General features: G+C 38.0%; 1 long non-coding RNA gene across 1 annotated transcript; it reads left to right on the top strand.

The window, feature by feature from the left end:
- LOC307065999 lies at nucleotides 1–27160 on the top strand. The gene is made up of 3 exons (XR_013811360.1): nucleotides 1–76; nucleotides 1593–1651; nucleotides 27102–27160. It is a non-coding gene; the product is annotated as an uncharacterized lncRNA (long non-coding RNA).

Genomic DNA, 27160 nt, shown 5'->3' with positions numbered 1-27160 from the left:
CTGACATCTCAACCTTCAGAGATCAGCAGTAGCTGTGTGACAACGGAGCATTTGACCCCGATGATGGAAGAGACAGGTGAGGTGGCTCAGAGATGGGCAGAGTTTAGGAGAGAGTCTGTAAAAAGAGTTAGGAAGTTCAGTACTCCTACCAAGAAAGTTCACAAGTTATTGACCGTGTTGACGTTTGTTTTTTATTTTATTCACTTGACAACTTTTTTAAAATAAATTTTTAATATAATTCCTATTTTTCTTAAATACATGTAGATTTTTTTTAAAGTGCTGTTAAATATATAACTGTAAACAAAAGTTTCCTGTTCCATTCCTTCCCATAGCCTGTTCCCACTACCCATAGGCAATTACTTGGAACATTTTTTTCTGGATATTGTTATTCAGCTCTGATTTCCTGGATAACATCCTCATACTGCTAATGTTTGATTTCAGTTTTAGATATTTCCTGTTCACTTTTGACAGTAGAAATAAGGATTTATCTGTTTTCTATCTAACCCCTTCCTCATCACCCTCACCCCACCCCGACTCCCACCCACTCTTCTCCTTGCCCTTCTTTCTAATATGGTGTTTTGTTCGAGGTTGAAGGTTGACCAAATGTCAGGATCTGTATGCATTTTCTTTTGAGCTAGTCAGTTTTCCCGGCAAGAAGTCCTAGCTTGTTTGAGAAGTATAAGCCAGGACTCCTGCTTTTGGGAGGCAAAGAAAGGAAAAAAGTTGAGGGGAACACTTCATCTTTCAATCTGACAGCTTTTACTTAATTCCCTTATTTTCTCTACATTGCTTCAACCCCACCTTGTATGTACCTCCCTGTTTTTCAGCCCCACCCCAAACTTCTGCCTGTAGCAGTACCTAATACCTCCATTCCTGAGCCTTTCAAGTGTTCTGCCATGGTTTCCCCACCCTCGCTTAAGCTTCATCTTTCTCTAGGTTAGAAACCAGTCATTTGCTCTCTGTCTTTCAGAATTTTGTTGACATCTCTTTTCCGCTAAAATCTTCTGTATTCTTTGTCCTTGTGAGATTCTTTCTTTTGTTTCTTTTGTTTTGGTTGTGTTTCAGAGAGAGCAGAAATAAATGCAAGTATTCAGTCTTCCATTTTTAACCTGAAGGCCCTGAATTTTTTAGGGTAAAAGCTAAGTCAATTAAGTTATTTTAAAATGTCTTTAGAATTATAACTGCATTTCATTCCATCATATGAATGTTCCACAATGCCTGTAACCTGTCTCTGATTAAAGGTTTTTCCAAATTCTTTACAGTGCTTCATAAATAACTTAATCCTTAAATCTTTGTGGTATTTATTATTATGTACTTTAAAAATCTCCTATTAGGAATAAAATAGCAGGAAACTAGGGAAATAGATTCATTGGGCACCCTAGACTTAGCCCTCCAGAAATTCCCATACAACCCTATATGATTAAATTACAAGCCATCTATGTACATTTCAGTGTCTCTGTAGCCTGGTGGTGGTTAATATTTCTCAAAACTCTGAGGATCATTATAGGTGATCTTATAGCTGGTGCTGAAGATTTTTCTAGTCCTTTATCTGGGGCTCTGAAGTAAACAGATTTTTATTTCTCTTTCCTCAGCTTGGTGTTCTCCAGATTCTGCCCTTTTCAAGGAAGAAGAGGATATGACCAGTTCTCTTGTACGTTGTGTTTTTTCTTTTTAATTTATTTATTTTTGGCTGCGTTGGATCTTTGTTGCTGTGTGCGGGCTTTTTCTAGTTGCGGCAAGTGGGGGCTACTCTTCATTGTGGTGCACGGGCTTCCCAGTGCAGTGGCTTCTCTTGTTGCGTAGCACAGCCTCTAGGCGTGCAGGCTTCAGTAGTTGTGGCGCACAGGCTCAGTAGTTGTGGCGCACGGGCTTAGTTGCTCCACGGCATGTGGGATCCTCCCGGACCAGGGCTCAAACCTGTCTCCCCTGCATTGGCAGGCAGATTCTTAACCACTGCGCCACCATGGAAGTCCCTTCTTGTACGTTTTAAGCATTTATTTGTTTCCTGCATTATTTTACAACGCAGTTGCAGTGTGTTACCTTAACCTACCAGTAAGTTGGAAAAAACTAAATCAAAAATCAAGGTGAGGAAAAATACAGCTAGAAGGTCAGAACCTGGGGAAATTTGACATGTGGCTATGCAGAAACAGGTCCATACAGGATTATAAAACTTGAGTTCAAATTTGAGGGACTTCTGTGGCAGTCCAGTGGTTAAGACTTTGCCTTCCAGTGCAGGGGGTGAGGGTTCAATCCCTGGTCAGGGAGCTGAGATCCCACATTTCTCACGGCCAAAAAACCAAAACATAAAACAGAAATAATATTGTAACAAATTTAATAAAGACTTTAAAAATGGTCCACATAAAAAAAAATCTTTAAAATATTTTGAATACGATCTGGAGAAGCAAAAGCAAACTGAGACATAAAGTTCATCCCATAATTTGCACTACTTATGAGGAAAAAGCTTATAATTCAAGAAAGAAAAAAGCTTTTCATTGGCACTTAGGTCAAAAAGAAATCCAAAATAATTCCATAATTCTTATGATTTTAAGCTCAGTTTATTAAAAGTCCTTCTTGGCCATAGATTAAAAACTAGAATTATCGGGAAGAGTAAACCGAGTACTTCTTTCTTTTTCTTTTTTTTTTTTTTAATTATTTATTTATTATTTATTTTTGGCTGTGTTCGGTCTTTGTTTCTGTGCGAGGGCTTTCTCTAGTTGCGGCGAGCGGGGGCCACTCTTCATCACGATGCGTGGGCCTCTCACTATCGTGCCCTCTCGTTGCGAAGCACAGGCTGCAGACGCGCAGGCTCAGTAGTCGTGGCTCACGGGCCTAGTTGCTCCACGGCATGTGGGATCTTCCCAGACCAGGGCTTGAACCCGTGTCCCCTGCATTGGCAGGCAGATTCTCAACCACTGCACCACCAGGGAAGCCCGAGTACTTCTTTCAAATGATCCTCCATATATATTTCCTTCAGTTGAGACTTTTTAAGTCGAGCTAAAATATATACTAAAATTCTGTGGCAGACTTTTTATAGTTCTGGTATCTGTAACTCTCCACGTCTTTTTTTATGGTCTCAAAAGATACAGTATTCTTCATCTTCTTACAAAATGACTCATTTTCCTCTGCTGTTGATTCTTTTTGTTTCCAACACTGGAATCCCTCACATTCCTGTATTTTAAATATTTTCCACTGCCTCTTTTTCCTCAGCTCATATCTTTTCCATCCTGAAACACACACACATTTCTATTGACCATATGATTGTGTGACTTACCCAGTTATTTCTCCCTTTGGCAGAGTGGTTTTCTGGGCCTAGACAGACTTGGGTTCAAATCTTGGCTCAGTGACTTACTAAGTGCATGATTATGGGCAAGTTTCTTAATCTCTTTGGCCTTAGTTACATCATCTGTAAATGGGGATAATAATAATACTCACCCCATAGGAATATTGGGAGGGTTAAATGCACATAGTAAGTGCTCCATAAATGATAAATATTGTTAATAATTATTAGCTATATAAATCTTTCTACCTGAAAAGGTCTTTGAATGTGTTCGCTGTATTCATTGACCTACTTTTTTAGTTTAACATATGAAACTGATAAGATAAAAGAGTAGATGCCTCATTTGTGTTCACAAAATTAATCCTTCTCTTCAATAAAACTACCATAAACACTGTAATAAGGCAAAACTGAGAACAGTTTTTGTAATACATATGCAGAAATATACTAACAATTCTTAAAAACCAGTAATTAAGAAAATAGAAAATTGGGCTTCCCTGGTGGCGCAGTGGTTGAGAGCCCGTCTGCCGATGCAGGGGACATGGGTTCGTGCCCCGGTCCGGGAAGATCCCTCATGCCACGGAGCTGCTGGGCCCGTGAGCCATGGCTGCTAAGCCTGCGCATCCGGAGCCTGTGCTCCGCAACGGGGGAGACCACAGCAGTGAGAAGCCCTCATACCGCAAAAAAAAAAAAAAATAGAAAATTGGGTGAAGAACATGAGCAAGCAGTTGGAAAAAATGCAAGTGGCCAATAAATATTTTAAAATAAAAATGTCACAAAGAAGCAGACCATTCAGATTTGTAGATACTTTTTTTTTTTTTGCAGTACACGGGCCTCTCACAGTTGTGGCCTCTTCCATTGCGGAGCACAGGCTCGGGACACGCAGGCTCAGCGGCCATGGCTCACGGGCCCAGCCACTCCGCGGCATGTGGGATCCTCCCAGACCGGGGCACGAACCCGCATCCCCTGTATCGGCAGGCGGACTCTCAACCACTGCACCACCAGGGAAGCCCCTGTAGATACATTTTTAGGTGTATTTTGAATTAGTGGGTAATGACCGTCTTTTATGAGAGGATTCCAAATAATTAGTTCACATGTGAATTTTCCTTATGAAGTAAAAAGCTGGAGATAAGGAGTTGTGATCAACAAATAGGACACTCTGTTAGCTTTCAAAAACTTCATTCAGGGCTTCCCTGGTGGCGCAGTTGTTGAGAGTCTGCCTGCCAATGCAGGGGACGCGGGTTCGTGCCCTGGTCCGCGAGGATCCCACATGCCGCGGAGCGGCTGGGCCCGTGAGCCATGGCCGCTGAGCCTGCACGTCCGGGGCCTGTGCTCTGCAGCGGGAGAGGCCACAACAGTGAGAGGCCCATGTACTGCAAAAACAAAAACAAAAACAAAAACGAAACAAAAAAAACTACATTCAGTTCCTTTCAGACACCAGAGCCAGACATCTTGGTCTGGACTATCGAACAGAAATGGACTGCCTATGTTTCTGGGCATTCATTCTAGAATATGGATGTAAATATATTCCGTGGCAGCTTTTATTTATATTTGAATAGACTACACAGCAGCTAGAAAAATCTACAGCAATAGTATAATAGCTTTATTGAGTACCTGTTATGTGCCAGGTATATTGTGCTATAAGCTTAACATAGCTTATTTCATGTAATCATTATCAGAAGTTTGTAAAGTAGATATTATTTTAATTTTTATAGAGAAAGGAAGTGAAGCACAGAGATTAAGAAACTTACATAACTTCATGCATCAAGTGTGCAGTAAAGCCAGGATTCAAACCCATACAACCTGACTCTAGGACCACACTCTTAAGATACTGTACAAATGGAAATCCACTCATGAGTGAAGAAATGCAAAGTTTGCCAATTGACTCTTCATATTATTTGTCCATTTTATGCCATTAGTCCTTTTTTTACTTGAAATTAAGGGATTTTAAGAATGCCTGCTTCAGCATTAGTATTTATGCAGATATCTTCTTCTAATTTGTCACTTATATGTTATCGTGTATCTTTTGTTATATATAAACTTTAAATTTGGATCGTTTCATCTAGCATATGATAAGTTTGTGCATGCAGTAAGAATTCAGTCAAAATTAATATGCAACATTAATTTTTATTGTTGTTGTTAAACTTGGGAAACATTTATTTTTACTTTCCCATATCAGCAATCATGGATAAAAATGGTTAAATCTTGTATCTCCTCAGGAAGACATAGCACTGTTGAGTGACTATTACATCCCGTGGAGAACTTCAGTCTTTGGTCACAGCATTAAGAGCTCCTGGTTTTGGTCTCATAAGCCCTCTTTGAAATGACATATGCAACATTAATGTTTAATAGTTTTCTTTCATGAGTTTCTCATGTTGGTATTTTATAAGATATCTTTCCTAATATTATGTTATAGTTTCTTTTCAAAGCTTTGCTTTTCATATTTAGTTTTTGATCCAACTGGTATTCACTTTTGTAATTGGTCCAAGGTAGGAATTTGCTGATAATTATAACAGTAAAATTATTTTTGCATGTAGGAGACCAGTGTTCCAATACCATTTGTTAAAAGATCTTTACTTTGTGATGCCACCTTTATAATATACATGCTTAATTGTTTCTAGGCTCTTTATTCTGTTTCTTTAATCTGTTTGTCTACATCTATACCAGTACTATGCTCTGTGTGTGTGTGTGCCTCTGTGTGTGTGTGTGTATGTGTTTACATTGTCTTAACTACTGTAACTTTATAATAACCCTGTTTGCTTGGCAGGCATTTCCCCACTTCCCACTACACAAATGTTCTAGTTTTAAAAAATTCCTCAGCTACTTTGGGACCTCTGTGCTTTCATTTGAATTTTAGAATCAGTTTATCTAACTCTAAGGAAAAAACGCTGTTGGGATTTTAATTGGAATTGCAAAGAATTGTAGACTACAGACCTTCCTGACTTACATCCTGATAAACCCATCATAATTTGAAAATATCATAAATTGAAAATACATTTAATACACCTAACCTACCAAACATAGCTTAGTTTAGCCTACCTTAAATATGCTCAGAACACTTATATTAGCCTTCAGTCATCTAACACAAAGCCTATTTGATAATAAAGTGTTGAATATCTCATGTAATTTATTGACTACTGTACTGAAAGTGAAAAACAGAACAGTTGAATGAGTATAGAATGGTTGTAAGGGTGTATTGGTTGTTTACCCATGTGATCACATGGCTGACTGGGAGCTATGGCTTGCTGCCACTGCCCGGCATCACCAGAGAGTATCATACCACATAAAGCTAGCCTGAGAAAAGATCAAAATTTAAAATTCAAGGTATCTATGTTTTCTGTGTGTATCACTTTTGCACCATTGTAAAGTCGAAAATTCATAAGTCAAACTGTCTTAGGTTGGGGACTGTCTGTAATTGGAGAAGAATTGAGTGAAACATTTTTTTCTGTCTATCAGAAAGATGTTTCAATTTAAAGAAATCCATTAATATAATTTATCATGTTAAAAAAATATATAATCAGCTCCACAGAGCTACTAATTTTTTTAAAATCAGAATTTGAGATTTTTTTAAAGAGGATCTATTTATAAAATAGAAGTAAAAGGACACTTCCTTAACATGATATTTAAAAAAATTATTCTACACACATACTAAGCTAAAGGCCAGAACCATGTTTCCTGCGGGAAATGATACATATTCCTACTAAAGTCAGGAACATGACCAGATTACTCATGGTACCACATTTATTTACTGTAATTCTATATGCATATAGAAAAGAAAAAAAAGATAAAAATTGGGAAGGTGCATACAAAATTATATCTAGGTGATACAATTACGTATATGGGCAGTTGAAGAGGAAACAAGAGAATTCAATACAGTATGGACACAAAATTAATATACAGAAATCAACAGCATTTCTATATACAAACCACCAACCAGTTCAAAAGTAAACTGGAAGGTGGGAATACCCTGGTGGTCCAGTGGTTAGGACTCGGTGCTTTCACTGCCATGGCCCAGGTTCAATCCCTGGTCAGGGAACTAAGATCCTGCAAACCTCACGGTGCAGCCAAAAACAATTAAAATTAAAAAATAAATAAAATGGAAGAAAAATGTTAAGAGTAGAAACAAAATCCTAAAGGAAAAAAAAAAGTACCCCATGTATATGGGAGAAAGAAACCTTTAAAGCATTACTGAGACCTAAAAGAGGATTTGAATAAATTTTTAATACATACTTTTTTTGGGAAAAGATCATCATTATTAAATCAATATAAATTCTCTTTAATCTTGAGATTTATTGGAATCTCAGATATTCTAAATATTCTTTTTAAGGCAAGTCTATTCAAGCTGACTGTAGAAGACATTTGAAAAATAAGTGTGTAAAATATCCAAGAAAAAATATGAAAAATGTGTGTTATTCTCTAAGTTTTAAAAAGAAGAATATTCGTTTAATGTTTGTGTAACTTTAAGGAAAAAAAAACTTTTACAAAAAGTTGCCAGTCAGAAAGAAAAAAGTTGCCAGTCAGCATATATACCATAGAACTGACATGTAATTACCTTTATGCCTTCACTGTAAACTTTGTTATTTTTTTTAAAAGATTTATCACATTAAGTATCTTAAAAATGAAGGAGAGGAAACTGCTGTGATACCAGCAGGACCTCTGGAAATGTTAAGGCTGCCTTCCAGGGCCCAGGAGATACTCATCTTTTTTTTGGTTCTGTCTGACAGGAGGAGGAATAAAATTTAATGACACGAACTGAGAATTTGTGTTTTTTAACAATCCTCTTTGTTCCTTGCTCCTAATATGGAATTCTTGACATATGTATGTAAAGAGAGTCAGCATCTTAGGAAAATAGACTATTTGTTCTAAAGCACTGATTCATCATTTTATACAGTTAGAAATTAACCCATATTTACTTTTGTTACTTGTTTTATCGTTTTTGTCAGGAGTACAATTTTTTTTTTGGTATGACATTTATGATAATTTACTAGTTAGTGGGAAAGATGTTTTAATGCTAATTTACTAGCACTAGTAGAAACTATATTTTCTTTGTTGTTCTTCCCTATTTTTTTTTAGTGGTTCATATTCCATAGGGGTTATCTATTCCTGAAGCATTTATTGAATGATTATTGGGTGCCAACCTCAGCTCTGAGTGCTTCACAGTTTTTGGCCTCATTTAGTCCTCATAACACCCCTTGGAGGAAAATGCCACTTTACAGATGAGGCTCAAATTTGGCTATTTGTCGAGTTTAGTTTAAAAAAACACTTTCTTTGATTTTGGCTGCACCGTGAGGCTTATGGGATCTTAGTTCCCAACCAGGGATTGAACCCGAGCCATGGCAGTGAAAGCACTGAGTCCTAACCACTGGACTGGCAGGGAATTCCCACACGATTAAATTTCGAAGCCAGGATTTGAACTCATGATGTCAGACTCTACAGCCTGTTAACCAGTAAAAATATCTAAATCCAGCTCCATTTTGAGAGCCTAATTCTTCGAAAATTTTTCAATCAGGTATCTTTTCAGCTTTTCTGCTTCTTTTATGAGACCTTTATTCTCATGCAGGTTGACTATGTGGGCTTTGGGCTGCAGATCACCTGGCCCTGACTCAGGCTGTGGCATGGGCTCACATCTCCTCCACGTGTGCTCATTCAGGTGAAAGAGCAGCAGCTTTCTGGGGCAGGCTCTTCACTTGCCAGATCACTGGAGTACATGAACCAAGTCAAGGGTGTGTTTAAAAACAAAATTCAACTGATTACATTTTGAAAATCTTATTGGCTTTATTCAATGATTCATGAGTCAGGGAACATCCAATCTAGCAGATACATAGGAACTCTGAGGAGCGGTACCAAGTCAAAGATTTTTATAGGCAGAAGGGAGTGGGAATAAGGAAGTTATAGTAGCAAAAAGTGGATTGGTTCTGGCCAGGTTACTTTCCTTTAGGGGATGATAGGGTCTATCAGGCAGGTTACCTCACTAATGCTGATCAAGTGATTCCTGCTTGACTAGTTTAAGATTTTATTTCTAGGAGAGGCTGAAACTGTAGGTAAGTCTCAGTTTGGTGACATGAGTCTTAGCATAAGTGACTCCATTTTGGGCCTGTTGTCTTGTTTTTAACAGGTGTAAGCGCATTTCAGACCTCTTCTCACATCATGTTCACTGACATTCCTTTAGCTCTAACAAATGGCTCATTCAAGGCCCACACTGGGGGATGGGACATTAGCTAGAACACAAATGAATATTTGTGGAATAATAATCAAGTTAATCAGTAACATTTTCTGCTGGAATTATTCGAATTTTTTTAAAACTTGAAATACATTGAAACAGTTTCACAACCTAAAAAAACTTTGTTGACATATAAGTCACATACCATAAAATTGACACATTTAAAGTATATAATTCAATGATTTTTAGTATATTTATGAGTTGCCATTACCACAATCAATGTTAGAACATTTCATCACCCTAAAAAGGAACTCTGTACCAATGAGCTATCACTTCCCATTTCCCCCCAAGTCTCCTTTGTACTTTCTGTTTCTATGGATTTGCCTATTCTGGACATTCATATAAATTGAATCATATAATATATGGTCCTTTGTGACTGTCTTCTTTCACTCAGCATAATGTTTTCAAGGCTTATCCATTTTGTAGCTTGTATCAGTACTTTGTTTCTTTTTATTTCCAAATAGTATTCTCTTGTATGAATATGACATTTTTATAAATGTATTTATTTATTTCTATTTTATTTTTTTGGCTGTGTTGGGTCTTTGTTGTGGCAAGTGGGGGCTACTCTTCGTTGCGGTGTGCGGGCTTCCCATTGCAGTGGTTTCTGTTGTTGCGGAGCATGGGCTTTAGGCACGTGGGCTTCCATAACTGTGGCACAGGGGCTCAGTATTTGTCGCTCACGGGCTCTAGAGCTCAGGCTCAGTAGTTGTGGCGCATGGCTTAGTTGCTCCACAGCATGTGGGATCTTCCTGGACCAGGGCTCAAACCCATGTCCCCTGCATTAGCAGGCAGATTCTTAACCACTGTGCCACCAGGAAAGTCCTGGATATGACATTTTATTTATCTTTTTATCAGTTAATGGACATTTGAATTATTTCCACTTTTTGGCTATTATGAATAATGTAGCTAAGAACATTTGTGTACAAGTCTTTATGTGGACATATATTTTTAGTTCTCTCATTATATGTAGTGGAATTGCTAGCTTATATGGTAACTCTACATTTAACCTTTTAAGGAACTGCCCCACTGTTTCACACAACAGTTGTACAATCTTAACGTTTCCACCAGCAGTGGATGAGGATTCTAGTCTCTCCATATCCTCATCACACTTATTATCTGTCCTTTTGATTATAGCCATCTAGTGGTTGTGAAGTGATATTTCATTGTGACTTTGATTTACGTGTACCTGGTAATTAGTAATGTTGAGCATCTTTTCATGTGCTTATTGGCCATTTGTATATCTTCTTTGAAGAAATGTTTATTTAGATCCTTTGCCCTTTTTTTTTTTTTTTTTTTTTTTGCGGTACGCGGGCCTCTCACTGTTGTGGCCTCTCCCGTTGCGGAGCACAGGCTCCAGACGTGCAAGTGACCATGGCTCACGGGCCCAGCCGCTCCGCGGCATGTGGGATCTTCCCGGACCGGGGCACAAACCCGTGTCCCCTGCATCGGCAGACGGACTCTCAACCACTGCGCCACCAGGGAAGCCCTTTGCCCATTTTTTAATTGGTTTGTCTTTTTATTATTGAATTGTAAGAGACCTTCATATATATTCTAGATATGTTTCTTATCTGGTATATGATCTGTAAGTATTTTCTCCCAGCCTATGGGTTGTCTTTTCACTTTCTTGATGATGTCCTTGAAAGCACAAGATTTTTACATTTTTCTGATGTCCATTTTTATTTAATTTTCTTTTGTTACTTGTGCTTTTGTTGTCATATCTTAAAGCCATTGCCTATCCACAGTTACAATTTACCCTTTTTTTCATTATTTTTTTCCTTTCACATAGTCATAATATCTCAATTTTATTTCAACTACAAGTTTTTTTTTTCCATTTGTGTTTTTGGGTTTTCTTTTATTCCGGTTCCTTGGCAATGTGTATAACTTTTAGATTAGATCTTCATTCTCCATCCTTCATGTTTGTATCATCTCTCAACATTTTCATCTCTGGTGTGTGGGGCTGGGTCCGGTGGACAGGGTCTTGTCCAGGGGTGGCTGTGGGCTCAGAGAATCTTAAGGTAGCCTGCTTGCTGATGGATGGGTCTGTGTCCCTGCCTGGCTAATTCGTGGGCCTGAGGAGTCACAGTACTTTTGCCTACAAACTGGTGGGCAGGGTGGAGCTGAGTCCCAAGGCTAATAAGCTAGAGAGAAGATTCCAAAATGGCACTTGCCAGCACCAGCGTCCATGTGGTTGAATGAACTCTCCAAAGTGGCTGCTGCCAGTTTCTGTGTCCCCAGGGTGAACTCAAATTGCCTCCTGCCTCTCCAGAAGACTCTCCAAGGTCAGCAGCGGGGTCTGAACCAGGCTCCTTTTAAATTCCTGCTGCTCTCCTGAGTCCCAGAGCACGTGAGATTTTGTGTGCGCCCTCTAAGAGTGGAGTCTCTATTTCCTACAATCCTCTGGGTCTCCTGAAAGTAAGCCCCACTGGCCTTCAAAGCCAAATGCTCTGGGGGCTTGTCTTTCCCTGTGCAGGATTCTCAGGCTCTAGAGCCCAATGTGGGGCTCAGACCCCTCGCTCCTTGTGGAAAACCTCTGCAATTGTAATTATTCTCCCATTTGTGTGTTTCCCATCCAGGAGTATGGGTCTTGACTATACGTTGACTCTACCACTCCTACCCATCTTGTTGTGGTTCATTCTCTTTATAGGTTCCAGTCTTTCTCATCAACAGTTGCTCTGTAAATAGTTGTAATTTTGGTGTGCCCATGAGAGGATGTGAGCTCAGGGTCTTTCTACTCCACCGTCTTGAGCAGTATTTTTTCTTTCTGATGCTATTGTAAATGGGATTTGTTTTCTTTGATTTCATTTTTGGATGTTCACTGCAAATGTCTAGTTATACAATTGATTTTATATTCTGCAACCTTGCTGAAGTCGTTTATTAGTTCTAATAAAATTTTAGTGGATTTCTTATGTTTTCTGAAAATCATGTCATCTGAAAATAGAGATAGTTGTATTTTCTCCTTCCCAATCTGGATACCTTTTATTTTCTTGCCTAATTGCTCTGTTTAGAACCTTCACTGCAATGTTAATAGAAGCGGTAAGAATATACATCCTTGTCTTGTTCCTGACCATAAGGGGAAAGCATCTAGTCTTTCACATTTAGTATTGGTGTTAGTTGTGTGGTGTTTGTAGATGTCTTATAACACGTTGAGGAAGTTCCTCTTTTTTGCTAGTATGTTGAGTGTTTTTCTCATGAAAAGGTATTGAGTTTTGTCAAGTGCTTTTTCTGCATCTGTTGAGATGATCATATGGATTTGTTCTTTATTCTATTGGCATCGAGTATTACATTAGTTTATTTTCAGATGTTAAATCAGTATTGCATTCCTGGGATAAATCCTACTTGATGATGGCACGTAATCCTTTATATATTTCTTTGTTTGTTTGTTTTTAAAGAGCCATTTCAGGTTCATGGCAAAGTTGAGAGGAAGGTACAGGGATTCCCCACATACCCTTTGCCCCCACACATGCATAGCCTCCCCCATTATCAGCATCTCCCATCAGGGTGGTACCTTGTTATAATTGATGGACCTATACTGACACATCATAATCACCCAATGTCTAATAGTTTACATTCAGGCTCACTCTTGGTGTTGTATAATCTATGGATTTGGACAAATGTATATACATGTGTCTGTCATTATAGTATCATACAGAGTATTTTCACTGACCTAAAAATCCTCTCTGCTCTGTCTAGTCATTGCTCTCCTCTCCTCCAGCCCCTGGTATCCACTAATCTTTTTACTGTCTCTATATTTTTGCCTTTTCCAGAATGTCATATAGTGGAATCATACTGTATATAGCCTTTTCAAGTCAGCTTCTTTCGCTTAGTTATATGCATTTAAGGTTCCTCCATGTGTTTTCCTGGCTTGATAGCACATTTCTTTTTAGCATTGAGTAATATTCCTTTATCTGGATGTACCACAATTTATTTATCCATTCACCTACTAAGGGATCTCTTGATTGCTTCCAGGTGTTGGCAATTATGAATTAAAGCTGTTACAAACATCTGTGTTCCCTTTTTGTATATTGTTAGATTAAATTTGTTAGTATTTTGTTGAGGATTTTTACCTCTGTATTAATAAGAGATAGTGGTCTGTAGTTTTCTTTTTCTTTTTTTTTGTTTTGTCTTTGGTATATCAGGGTAATACTGGCCTCATAGAAGGAGCATTCACTCCTCTTCTATTTTGGGAGATTTTGTGAAGTATTGGTATTAACTGTTCTTTGGTGTTTGGTAGAATTTACCAGTGAAGCCATCTAGCCTTGAGCTTTTTTTTGTGGGTAGTTTTTTTGATTACTAATTGAATCTCTTTACTTGATACAGGTTTATTCAGATTTTCTTTTTTTCTGTCCTTGAGCAGTTTCATTACTTTGTGTCTTTCTAGGAATTTGTCCATTTCGTCTAAATCATCTAATTTGTTACCATACTGTTCTTCATAATATTCCACTATAATCCTTTTTAATCCTGTAAGGTTAGTAGTAATGTCTCCTCTTTCATTCCTGAGTTTAATGTTTTGAGCGTTCTCTCTTTTTCTTGGTCAGTCAACTTAAAGGTTTGTCGATTTTGTTGATCTTTTCAAGGAACCAATTTTTGGTCTTATTGATTCTTTCTATTATTTTTCTGTTCTCTATTTTATTGATTTCCTTTTTAAAATATTTATTTATTTATTTGGCTGTGTCAGTTCTTAGTTGCAGCACATGGGCTCTTTGTTGTGGCGCGCAGGCTCCAGAGCACATGGACTCTGTTGTTGTGGCACATGGGCTCTAGTTGCGGCGTGCGGGCTCTCTAGTTGTGGTGTGCGGGCTCAGTAGTTGCGGCACGCAGGCTCATTTGCCCCACAGCATGTGGGATCTTAGCTCCCTGACCAGGGATCGAACCCGTGTCCCCTGCACTGGAAGGTGGATTCTTAACCACTGGACCACCAGGGAAGTCCCCAGTTTTTGTTTTAAAGTCTATTTTGTCTAATATTAGTATATTCACTCCAGCATTTTTATGGTTATTCTTTGCATGATATATCTTTTCCCATCAATTTATTTCAACTTATTTTTATGTTTGAACCTAAAGTATGTCTCCTATAGACAGCATATAGTTTGATCTTGTTTTCCTATCCAGTCTGACAGTCTCTGCCTTTTTGATTGTTCAATCCATTTACCACTAATGTTGACACTAAATTATGTCTGCCATTTTCCTTTCTCTTCTCCATGTCTCATGTCTTTTTTTACATTAAAAAAGGCACTCCTCATGTATTTAATTTAATTTTATTTATTTATTTGTTAACATCTTTATTGGAGTATAATTGCTTTACAATGTTGTGTTAGTTTCTGCTGTATAACAAAGTGAATCAGCTATATGTATACATATATCCCCATATCCCCTCCCTCTTGCACCTCCCTCCTTCCCACCCTCCCTATCCCACCCCTGTAGGTGGTCACAAAGCACTGGGCTGATCTTCCTGTGCTATGCAGCTGCTTCCCACTAGCTGTCTGTTTTACATTTGGTAGTGTATATATGTCCATGCTACTCTCTCACTTCATCCCAGCTTACCCTTCCCCCTCCCTGTGTCCTCAAGTCCATTCTCTGCGTCTGAATCTTTATTCCTTTCCTGCCCCTAGGTTCATCAGAACCTTTTTTTTTTTTTAGATTCCATATATGTGTTAGCATATGGTATTTGTTTTTCTTCTCTTTCTGACTTACTTCACTCTGTATGACAGACTCTAGGTCCATCCACCTCACTACAAATAACTCAGTTTCATTTCTTTTTATGGCTGAGTAATATTCCATTGTATATATGTGCCACATCTTCTTTATCCATTCATCTGTTGATGGACATTTAGGTTGCTTCCATGTCCTGGCTATTGTAAACAGTAAAATTTTTTGTTCTAATTCTTTGAAGAATGCCACTGGTATTTTGATAGGGCTTGCATTGAATCTGTAGATTGTTTTGGGTAGTATAGTCTTTTCACAATATTGATTCTTCCAATCCAAGAACATGGTATATTTCTCCATCTGTTTATGTCATCTTTGATTTCTTTCATCAGTGTCTTATAATTTTCTGAATACAAATCTTTCACCTCCTTAGGCAGGTTTATTCCTAGGTGTTTTATTCTTTTGTTACAATTGTGAATGGGATTGTTTCCTAAATTTCTCTTTCTGATTTTTCATTGTTGGTTTATAGGAATGCCAGAGATTTCTGTGCATTACTTTTGTATCCTGCATCCTTTCCAAATTCATTGATTAGTTCTAGTAGTTTTCTGGTGGCATCTTTAGGATTTTCTATGTATAGTATCATGTCATCGGCAAACAGTGACAGTCTTAACTTCTTCTTTTCCAATTTGTATTTCTTTCATTTCTTTTTCTTCTCTGATTGCTGTGTGTGTATAGGACTTCCGAAACTATGTTGAATAAGAGTGGTGAGAATGGACATCCTTGTCTTGTTCCTGATCTTAGTGGAAATGTTTTCAGTTTTTCACCATTGAGAATGATGCTTGCTGTGGGTTTGTCATATATGGCCTTTATTATGTTGAGGTAGGTTCCCTCTATGCCCACTCTAAATGGGTGTTGAATTTTGTCAAAAGCTTTTTCTGCATCTATTGAGATGATCATATGGTTTTTATTCCTTAATTTGTTAATGTGGTGTATCACATTGATTGATTTACATATATTGAAGAATCCTTGCATCCCTGGGATAAATCCCACTTGATCATGGCATATGGTCCTTTTAATGTGCTGTTGGATTCTGTTTGCTAGTATTTTGTTGAGGATTTCTGCATCTATGTTCATCAGTGATATTGGTCTATAATTTTCTTTTTTTGTGATATCTTTCTCTGGTTTTGGTATCAGGGTGATGGTGGCTTTATAGAATGAATTTGGGAGCATTCCTCCCTCTGCAATTTTTGGAAGAGTTTGAGAAGGATGGGTGTTAGCTCTTCTCTAAATGTGTGATAGAATTCTCCTGTGAAGCCATCTGGTCCTGGACTTTGTTTGTTGGAAGATTTTTAATTATGGTTTCAATTTCATTACTTGTGATAGGTCTGTTTATACTTTCTAATTCTTCCTGGCTCAGTCTTGGAAAATTGTACCTTTCCAAGAATTTGTCCATTTCTTCATGGTTGTCCATTTTATTGGCATATGGTTGTTTGTAGCAGTCTCATAATCCTTTGTATTTCTTCACTTTCAGTTGTGATTTCTTCTTTTTCATTTCCAATTTTATTGATCTGCGTCCTCTCCCTTTTTTTCTTGATGAGTCTGGCTAAGGGTTTATCAATTTTGTTTATCTTCTCAAAGAACCAGCTTTTAGTTTTATTGATCTTTGCTGTTTTCTTCATTTCTATTTCATTTATTTCTGCTCTGATCTTTATGATTTCTTTCCTTCTACTGACTTTGGGTTTTGTTTGTTCTTCTTTCTCTAATTATTTTAAGTGTAGGGTTAGATTGTTTATTTGAGAATTTTCTTGTTTCTTGAGGTGAGATTGTATTGCTATAAACTTCCATCTTAGAACTGCTTTTGCTGCGTCCCATAGGTTTTGGGTTGCCGTGTTTTCATTGTCATTTATTTCTATGTATTTTTAAATTTTTTCTTTTATTTCTTCAGTGATCTCTTGGTTATTTAGTAGTGCACTGTTTAGCCTCCATGTATTTGTGTTTTTTACAGTTTTTTTTCTGTAATTGATTTCCAATCTCATAGTGTTGTGGTCAGAAAAGATGCTTGATACGATTTCAATTTTCTTAAATTTTCCGAGGCTTGATTTGTGACCCAAGATGTGATCTATCCTGGAGAATGTTCCATGTGCACTTGAGAAGAAAGTGTATTCTGCTACTTTTGGGTGGAACGTTCTATAAATATCAGTTAGATCTATCTGGTCCGTTGTGTCACTTAAAGCTTGTGTTTCCTTATTTATTTTGTGTTTGGATGATCTGTCCATTGGTGTAAGTGGGGTATTAAAGTCCCCCACTATTATTGTGTTACTGTCAACTTCTCCTTTCATATTTGTTAGCATTTGCCTTATGTATTGAGGTGCTCCTATGTTGGGTGCATAAACATTTATAATTGTTGTATCTTCCTCTTGGATTGATCCTTTGATCATTATGTAGTGTCCCTCCTTATCTCTTGTAACAGTCTTTATTTTAAAGTCTATTTTATCTGATATGAGTATTGCTGCTCCAGCTTTCTTTTGATGTCCATTTGCATGGAGTATCTTTTTCCATTCCTTCACTTGCAGTCTATATGTGTCCCTAGGTCTGAAGTGGGTCTCTTGTAGACAGCATATATATGGGTCTTGTTTCTGTATCCATTCAGCCAGTCTGTGTCTTTTGGTCAGGTCATGTAGTCCATTTACATTCAATGTTATTATCGAGATGTATGTTTCTATTGCTGTTTTCTTAATTGTTTTGGGTTTGTTTTTGTCAGTCTTTTTCTTCTCTTATGTTTCCCACTTAGAGAAGTTCCTTTATCATTTGTTGTAAACCTGGTTTGGTGGTGCTGAATTCTCTTAGCTTTTGCTCGTCTGTAAAGCTTTTGACTTCTCCATCGAATCTGAATGAGATCCTTGCTGGGTAGAGTAATTTTGGTTGTAGGTTTTTCTCTTTCATCACGTTAAGTATATCCTGTCATTCCCTTCTGGCCTGCAGAGTTTCTGCTGAAATATCAGCTGATAACCTTATGGGGATTCCTTTGTGTGTTATTTTTTGTTTTTCCCTTGCTGCTTTTAATATTTTTTCTTTGAATTTCAATTTTGTTAGTTTGATTAAGATGTGTCTTGGTGTGTTTTTCCTAGGATTTATCCCATATGGGACTCTCTGTGCTTCCTGTACTTGGGTGACTATTTCTTTTCCCATGTGAGGGAAGTTTTCAATTATAATCTCTTCAAATATTTTCTCACACCCTTTCTTTTTCTCTTCTTCTGGGACCCCTATAACTCGAATGTTTGTATGTTTATTGTTGTCCCAGAGGTCTCTGAGATTGTCTTCAATTCTTTTCATTCTTTTTTCTTTATTCTGCTCCTTGGCAGTTATTTCCACCATTTTGTCTTCCAGTTCACTTATTCTTCTGCCTTAGTTATTCTGTTATTGATTCCTTCTAGTGTATTTTTCACTTCAGTTATTGTGTTGTTCATCTCTGTTTGTTCTTTAGTTCTTCTAGATCTTAGTTAAACATTTCTTGTATTTTCTCAGTCCATGCCTCCATTCTATTTCTGAGATTCTGGATCATCTTTACTCTCATTACTCTGGATTCTTTTTCAGGTAGATGGCCTATTTCCTCTTCATTTATTTGGTCTTATAGGTTTTTACCTTGCTCCTTCATCTGTGACATACTTTTTTGCTGTCTCTTTTTTTTGAGTGGGATTGTGTTCCTGTCTTACTGGTTGTTTGGCCTGAGGCTTCCAACACTGGAGTTTGTAGGCTATTGGGTAGAGCTGGGTCTTGGTGCTGAGATGAGGAACTCCGTGAGACCTCACTGCATTGAATATTCCCTGGGATCTGAGGTTCTCTGTTAGTCCAGTGGTTCGGACTTGGAGCTCCCACTGCAGGAGATACAGCCTGACCCCGTGCTCGTGAACCAAGATCCCACAAGCCATCTGGGGCGGCAAGAAAGAAAAAGAACAATAACAAAGTAAAAACTAAAATTAGACTAGGAAACTAACAGATATCTTAGGAAGAATATAAAATTTAAAAGATAGATGTATCAACAACCAGAAGGTACATCTGTACCACAATAATAAAAAGGAGGAGGGAAAAGAAAAAGAAAAAAAAGGAGGGGTGGAAAGACCTTGGCTGTGGAGGGCAGAGCCTAAGCAAGGGCGAGGTTTGGGTGGTGGGCGGGGCCAATGATCAGGACCCACACGGCTGGAAAAGGGCCTGGGAGCTGTGGGGGGTGGGGCTTAGGCTCAAGGAACAGAAGAGGCCCAGGTGTGCCCCCCACCCGTGGTCTCAGAGGGCAGCAGACCTCTCTTGTGTTTCCAATTGTCTATCTTGAATTGGGGAATATTTGTGGGATTCTGAGACTTCCTGCTGACTTGGAGAAGTATAATATGATGGATAAAAACATGGGCTCTGCAGCTACACTGCTTGGGCTGGAATTTTAGCTCTACCACATAGTAACTTTATGACCCTAGGAAAGTTAACTCTTAGTGCTGGTTTCCTTACCTTTCAAATGGATAATAACAGTAGCTACTTCATAACTTTATTAGGGGAATTTTGGAAGTTAATATATCTAAAGAAATTCTAACAATGCTTGGCATATAAGTACTGAATAGATGATAGTGATGATGATATTGATGGTAGTAATGATCATAGAGATAGTTTCTGAGAAACATTAATTGTGATTCAACTTTTGGTAATTTCCATTTATATTTCCCATTTTTCTATCTTATTTATACTGTTTCTTGAATATTCTCCCAAATATGGGATATATATTTCTTTCTTAGAGCTTTTGCAGGTAAAGATTTTTCCTTATTTGGATACTGAAGTTTTTAAATGGAGAGGAAGAGTTGGTTTTTGTGATCAAGTAACATTCTTTTCTAAAAATTTATCATTTGTTTTTTAGTTTCTGTCACACCACTCTCATAGCTTTGATTCTCATCCCACGACTGTAAATATAAGCAAGAAACAAAAACCTAAGACCCTTTCTTTGATGCTTAATGGTTGATTCTGACCTTGGCCCTTTACCTACCATGTATGTTCTTTTCTTCTTTTTTTTTGAATTTTATTTTATTATTATTTTTTAATACAGCATGTCCTTATTAGTTATCTCTTTTATACATATTAATGTATATATGTCAATCCCAATCTCCCAATTAATCCCACCACCACACCCCCGCCCCTACTTTCTCCCCTTGGTGTCCATACGTTTGCTCTTTACATCTGTGTCTCTATTCCTGCCTTGCAAACCGGTTCATCTGTACCATTTCTCTAGATTCCACATATAATCATTTATATACAATATTTGTTTTTCTGACTTACTTCACTCTGTATGAGAGTCTTTAGGTCCATCCACATGTCTACAAAACCCAATTTTGTTCCTTTTTATGGCTGAGTAATATTCCTTTGTATATATGTGCCACATCTTCTTTATCCATTGGTCAGTTGATGGGCATTTTGGTTGATTCCATGACCTGGCTATTGTAAATAGTGCTGCAGTGAACATTGGGGTGCATGTGTCTTTTTGAATTATAGTTTTCTCTGGGTATATCTGCCCAGTAGTGGGATTCCTGGGTCATATGGTAATTCTGTTTTTAGTTTTCTAAGGAACCTCCATACTGTTCTCCATAGTGGCTGTATCAATTTACATTCCCACCAACAGTGCAAGAGGGTTCCCTTTTCTCCACACCCCCTCCAGCATTTGTTGTTTGTAGATTTTCTGATGATGCCCATTCTAACTGGTGTGAGGTGATACCACATTGTAGTTTTGATTTGCATTTCTCTAATTAGTGATGTTGAGCAGCTTTTCATGTGCTTCTTGGCCATCTGTATGTCTTCTTTGGAGAAATGTCTATTTAGGTCTTCTGCCCATTTTTGGATTGGGATGTTTGTTTTTTTAATATTGAGCTGCATGAGCTGTTTATATATTTTGGAGATTAGTCCTGTGTCCATTGATTCATTTGCAAATATTTCCTCCCATTCTGCAGGTTGTCTTTTCGTCTTGTTTATAGTTTCCTTTGCTGTGCAAAAGCTTTTAGGTTTCATTAGGTCCCATTTGTTTATTTTTGTTTTCATTTCCATTACTGTAGGAGGTAGGTCAAAAAAGATCTTGCTGTGATTTATGTCAAAGAGTGTTCTTCCTATGTTTTCCTCTAAGAGTTTTATAGTGTCCGGTCTTACATTTAGGTCTTTAATCTATTTTGAGTTTATTTTTGTGTATGGTTTTAGGGAGTGTTCTAATTTCATTCTTTTACATGTAGCTGTCCAGTTTTCCCAGCACCACTTATTGGCGAGACTGTCTTTTCTCCATTGTATATCCTTGCCTCCTTTGTTATAGATTAGTTGACCATAGGTGCGTGGGTTTATCTCTGGGCTTTCTATCCTGTTCCATTGGTCTATATTTCTGTTTTTGTGCCAGTACCATACTGTCTTGATTACTGTAGCTTTGTAGTATAGTCTGCAGTCAGGGAGTCTGATTCCTCCAGCTCTTTTTTTTTCCCTCACGATTGCTTTGGCTATTCAGGGTCTTTTGTGTCTCCATACAAATTTTAAGATTTTTTGTTCTAGTTCTGTAAAAAATGCCATTGGTAGTTTGATAGGGATTGTATTGAATCTGTAGATTGCTTTGGGTAGTATAGTCATTTTCACAATGTTGATTCTTCCAATCCAAGAACATGGTATATCTCTTCATCTGTGTCATCTTTAATTTCTTTCATCAGTGTCTTATGGTTTTCTGTGTACAGGTCTTTTACCTCCTTAGGTAGGTTTATTCCAGGTATTCTTTTTGTAGCAATGGTGAATGGGTTATTAATTTCTCTTTCTGATCATTCATTGTTAGTGTATATGAATGCAAGACATTTCTGTACATTAATTTTGTATGCAGCAACTTTACCAGATTCATTGATTAGCTCTAGTAGTTTTCTGGTGGCATCTTTAGGATTATCTGTGTATAGTATCATGTCATCTGCAAACAGTGACAGTTTTATTTCTTTTCCAATTTGTATTCCTTTTCTTTTTCTTCTCTGATTGCCATGGATAGGACTTCTAAAACTATATTGAAAAATAGTGGCAAGAGTGGACATCCTTGTCTTGTTCCTGATCTTAGAGGAAATACTTTTAGTTTTTCACTGTTGAGAATGATTTTTGCTGTGGGTTTGTCGTATATGGCCTTTATTATGTTGAGGTAGGTTCCCTCTATGCCCACTTTCTGGACAGTTTTTGTCATAAATGGGTGTTGAATTTTGTCAAAAGCTTTTTCTGCATCTATTGAGATGATCATATGGTTTTTATTCTTCAATTTGTTAATATGGTGTATCACATTGATTGATTTGCATATATTGAAGAATCCTTGCATCCCTGGGATAAAACCCACTTGATCATGGTGTATTATCCTTCCAATGTGCTGTTGGATTCGGTTTGCTATCATTTTGTTGAGGATTTTTGCATCTATTTTCATCTGTTATATTGGTCTGTAATTTTCTTTTTTTGTAGTATCTTTGTCTGGTTTTGGTATCAGAGCGATGGTGGTCTTGTAGAATGAGTTTGGGAGTGTTCCTTCCTCTGCAATTTTTTGGAAGAGTTTGAGAAGGATGGGTGTTAGCTCTTCTCTAAATGTTTGATAGAATTCACCTATGAAGCCATTTGATCCTGCACTTTTGTTTGTTGGGAGATTTTTAATCACAGTTTCAATTCCATTGCTTGTGATTGGTCTGTTCGTATTTTCTATTTCTTCCTGGTTCAGTCTTGGAAGGTTACACCTTTCTAAGAATTTGTCCATTGCTCATGTTGTCCATTTTATTGGCACAGAGTTGCTTGTCGTAGTCTCTTTTGATGCTTTGTATTTCTGTGGTGTCCATTGTAACTTCTCCTTTTTCATTTCTAACTTCATTGATTTGAGTCCACTCTTTTTCTTGATGAGTCTGGCTAAAGGTTTATCAATTTTGTTTATCTACTCAAAGAACCAGCTTTTCATTTTATTGAGCTTTGCTATTGTTTTGTTTCTATTTCATTTATTTCTGCTCTGATCTTTATGATTTCTTTCCTCCGACTAAGTTTGGGTTTTGTTTGTTCTTCTTTCTCTAGTTCCTTTAGATGTAAGATTAGATTGTTTATTTGAGATTTTTTTGTTTCTTGAGGTAGGATTCTATTGCTATAAACTTCCCTCTTAGAACTACTTTTGCTGCATTCCATCCATTTTGGATCATCGTGTATTCGTTGTCATTTTGTCTCTAGGTATTTTTTTATTTCCTCTGTGATTTCTTCAGTGATCTCTTGGTTATTTAGTAATGTATTGTTTAGCTTTCATGTGTTTGTGTTTTTTCCTTTTTTCCTTGTAATTTATTTCTAATCTCATAGCGTTGTGGTCAGAAAAGATGCTTGATATGATTTCAATTTTCTTAAATTTACCGAGGCTTGATTTGTGACCTAAGGTGTGATCTGTCCTGGAGAATGTTCCGTGTGCACTTGAGAAAAAAGTGTAATCTGCAGCTTTCGGATGGAATGTCCTATAAATATGAATTAAATCTATCTGGTCTGTTATGTCACTTAAAGCTTGTGTTTCCTTATTAATTTTCTGTCTGGATGATCTGTCCATTGGTGTAAGTGAGGGTTAAAGTCCCCCACTATTATTGTGTCACTGTTGATTTCCTCTTTTATGGCTGTTAGCATTTGCCATATGTATTTAGGTTCTCCTATGTTGGGTGCATATATAGTTAAAATTGTTATATCTTCTTCTTGGCTTGCTCCCTTGATCATTATGTAATGTCCTTCCTTGTCTCTTGTAACGTTCTTTATTTTAAAGTCTATTTATCTGATATGAGTATTGCTACTCCAGCTTTCTTTTGTTTCCTATTTGTATGGAATATCTTTTTCCATCCCCTCACTTTCAGTCTCTATGTGTCCCTAGGTCTGAAGTGGGTCTCTTGTAGATAGCATATATATGGGTCTTGTTTTTGTATCCATTCAGCAAGCCTGTGTCTTTTGGTTGGAGCATTTAATCCATTCACGTTTAAGGTAATTATCGATATCTTTGTTCCTATTACCATTTTCTTAATTGTTATGAGTTTGTTTTTGTAGGTCCTTTTCTTCTCTTGTGACTCCCACTTAGAGAAGTTCCTTTAGCATTTGTTGTAGAGCTGGTTTGGTGGTGCTGAATTCTCTTATCTTCTGCTTGTCTGTAAAGCTTTTGATTTCTCCGTAGAATCTGAATGAGATCCTTGCTAGATCGAGTAATCTTGTTTGGAGATTCTTCCCTTTTATCACTTTTAATATATCGTGTCACTGCCTTCTGGTTTGCAGAGTTTCTGCTGGAAAATCAGCTGTTAACCTTATGGGAGTTCCCTTGTATGTTATTTGTCATTTTTCCCTTGTTGGTTTTAATAATCTTTCTTTGTCTTTAATTTTTGTCAATTTAATTACTATGTATCTTGGTATGTTTCTCCTTGGATTTATCCTGCCTGGGACTCTGCACTTCCTGGACTTGGGTGGCTATTTCCTTTCCCATGTTAGGGAAGTTTTCGACTATAATCTCTTCAAATATTCTCTTGGGTCCTTTCTCTCTCTCTTTTCCTTCTGGGACCCCTGTAATGCAAATGTTGTTGTGTTTAATGTTGTCCCAGAGGTCTCTTAGGCTGTCTTCATTTCTTTTCATTCTTTTTTTCTTTTTTCTTTTTTTCACATCTTTATTGGAGTATAAATGCTTTACAATGTTGTGTTAGTTTCTGCTGTATAACAAAGTGAATCAGCTGTATGTATACATGTATCCCCATATCCCCTCCCTCTTGAGCCTTCCTTCCACCCTGCCTATCCCATCCCTCTGGGTCGTCACAAAGCACTGAGCTGATCCCCTTGTGCTATGCAGCTGCTTCCCTCTAGCCAACCATTTTACATTTGGTAGTGTATATATGTCATTGCTACTCTCTCACTTCATCCCAGCTTTCCCTCCCACCCACCATGCCCTCAAGTCCATGTGTGTGTCTTTATTCCTGACCTGCCACTAGGTTCATCAGTACCACTCTTTAAAATTCCATATATATGCATTAGCGTACAGTATTTGTTTTTCTCTTTGTGACTTACTTCACTCTGTATGACAGATTCTAGGTCCATCCACCTCACTACAGATAACTCAATTTTGTTCCTTTATATGGCTGAGTAATAATCCATTTCATTCTTTTTTCTTTATTCTGTTCTGCGGCAGTGAATTCCACCATTATGTCTTCCAGTTCACTTATCCGTTCTTCTGCCTCAGTTATTCTGCTATTGATTCCTTCTAGTGTATTTTTCTTTTCATTTATTGTATTGCTCATCTCTGTTTTTTTTTTCTTTAACTCCTCTAGGTCTTTGTTAAACATTTCTTGCATCTTCTCCATCTTTGCCTCCATTCTTTTTCTGAGGTCTTGGGTCATCTTCATTATCATTATTCTGAATTCTTTTTATGGAAGATTGCCTATCTCCACTTCATTTGGTTGTTTTTCTGGTGTTTTATCTTGTTCCTTCATCTGGTACATAGTCCTCTGCCTTTTCACTTTGTCTATCTTTCCGTGAATGTGGTTTTCATTCCACAGGCTGCAGGATTGTAGTTCTTTTTGCTTCTGCTGTCTGCCCTCTGGTGGATGAGTCTATATAAGAGGCTTGTGTAAGCTTCCTGATGGGAGAGACTGGTAGTAGGTAGAGCTGGTGTTGCTCTGGTGGGCAGAGCTCAGTAAAACTTTAATCCACTTGTCTGCTGATAGGTAGGGCTGAGTTCCCTCCCTGTTGGTTGTTTGGCCTGAGGTGACCCAGCACTGGAGGCTGCATGTTCTTTGGTGGGGCTAATGGCAGACTCCGGGAGGGCTCCTGCCAAGGAGTACTTCCCAGAACTTCTGCTGCCAGTGTCCTTGTCCCTGCGGTGAGCCACAGCCACCCCCTGCCTCTGCAGGAGACCCTCCAACACTAGCAGGTAGGTTTGGTTCTCCTATGGGGTCACTGATCCTTCCCCCTGGGTCCTGATGTGCACACTGGTTTGTGTGTGCTCTCCAGGAGTGGGGTCTCTGTTTCCCCCAGTCCTGTCTATTTCCTGCAATCAAATCCTGCCAGCCTTCAAAGTCTGCTTCTCTGGGAATTCGCCCTCCCGTTGCCAGACCCCGAGGTTGGCAATCATGACATGGGGCTCAGAACCCTCACTCCACTGGGTGGTATAATTGTTCTCCAGTTTGTGAGTCACCCACCCAGTGGTTATAGGATTTGATTTTATTGTGATTGCGCCCCTCCTACCATCTCATTGCAGCTTCTCCTTTGTCTTTAGATGTGGGGCATCTTTTTTGGTGAGTTCCAGTGTCTTCCTGTCGATGATTGTTCAGCAGTTAGTTGTGATTCTGGTGCTCTTGCAAGAGGGAGTGAGCACACGTCCTTCTACTCCACCATCTTGAACCAATCTACCATATATGTTCTTTACAACCACTCATATCCTTCTGCCATGGATTCAGCTCCCAATTTTCAGTTGATGGCTAACAAATTCTCATCTCCTTTCTTCATACCTCCAACTGCTGCATAGTGGACATTTCCATCTGGAAGTCCTATAGAAATATCAAATTTTGCATGTTCAAATTTTCATACCTCTCCTCCTTCCTCCAGCCTTATTTCTCCTCCTTCCCCACTATTTCCATGTCCTCTTTCTTACTAGATTACATAATTGCTTGGACAGGTTCTGAGCCAGTTACCATGAATCATGTCTGTGTCACCTCTGTCACAGCCTAGTATAAATCAGTGACCACTATTTCCAGCTTCCTGAATAATAGATGATGAATTCATCAGTTTGCTGATTCAATAATTAACATACTTCTACAGGATATTTCTATTATGGTATATTTTCCCCTATAGTATAAATACAAAATTAAGTAAATATTGCACACCTGATATATGGTATCTGATCAGCTAAATGGGTTCTTAGATGTTTTGACCAGTGTTTAGTTTTGATGACTTCAAATTGTCTTTTTACAGGGAACAGTAACATTTAAGGATGTGGCTGTGGACCTCACCCAGGAGGAATGGCAGCAAAT

The sequence above is a fragment of the Hyperoodon ampullatus genome, assembly GCF_949752795.1.
Source record: "Hyperoodon ampullatus genome assembly, chromosome: 18".
Lineage (NCBI taxonomy): Eukaryota > Metazoa > Chordata > Mammalia > Artiodactyla > Ziphiidae > Hyperoodon > Hyperoodon ampullatus.
Note: the sequence above shows the minus strand (reverse complement) of the source record. Positions and strands in the feature narration are given on the sequence as shown.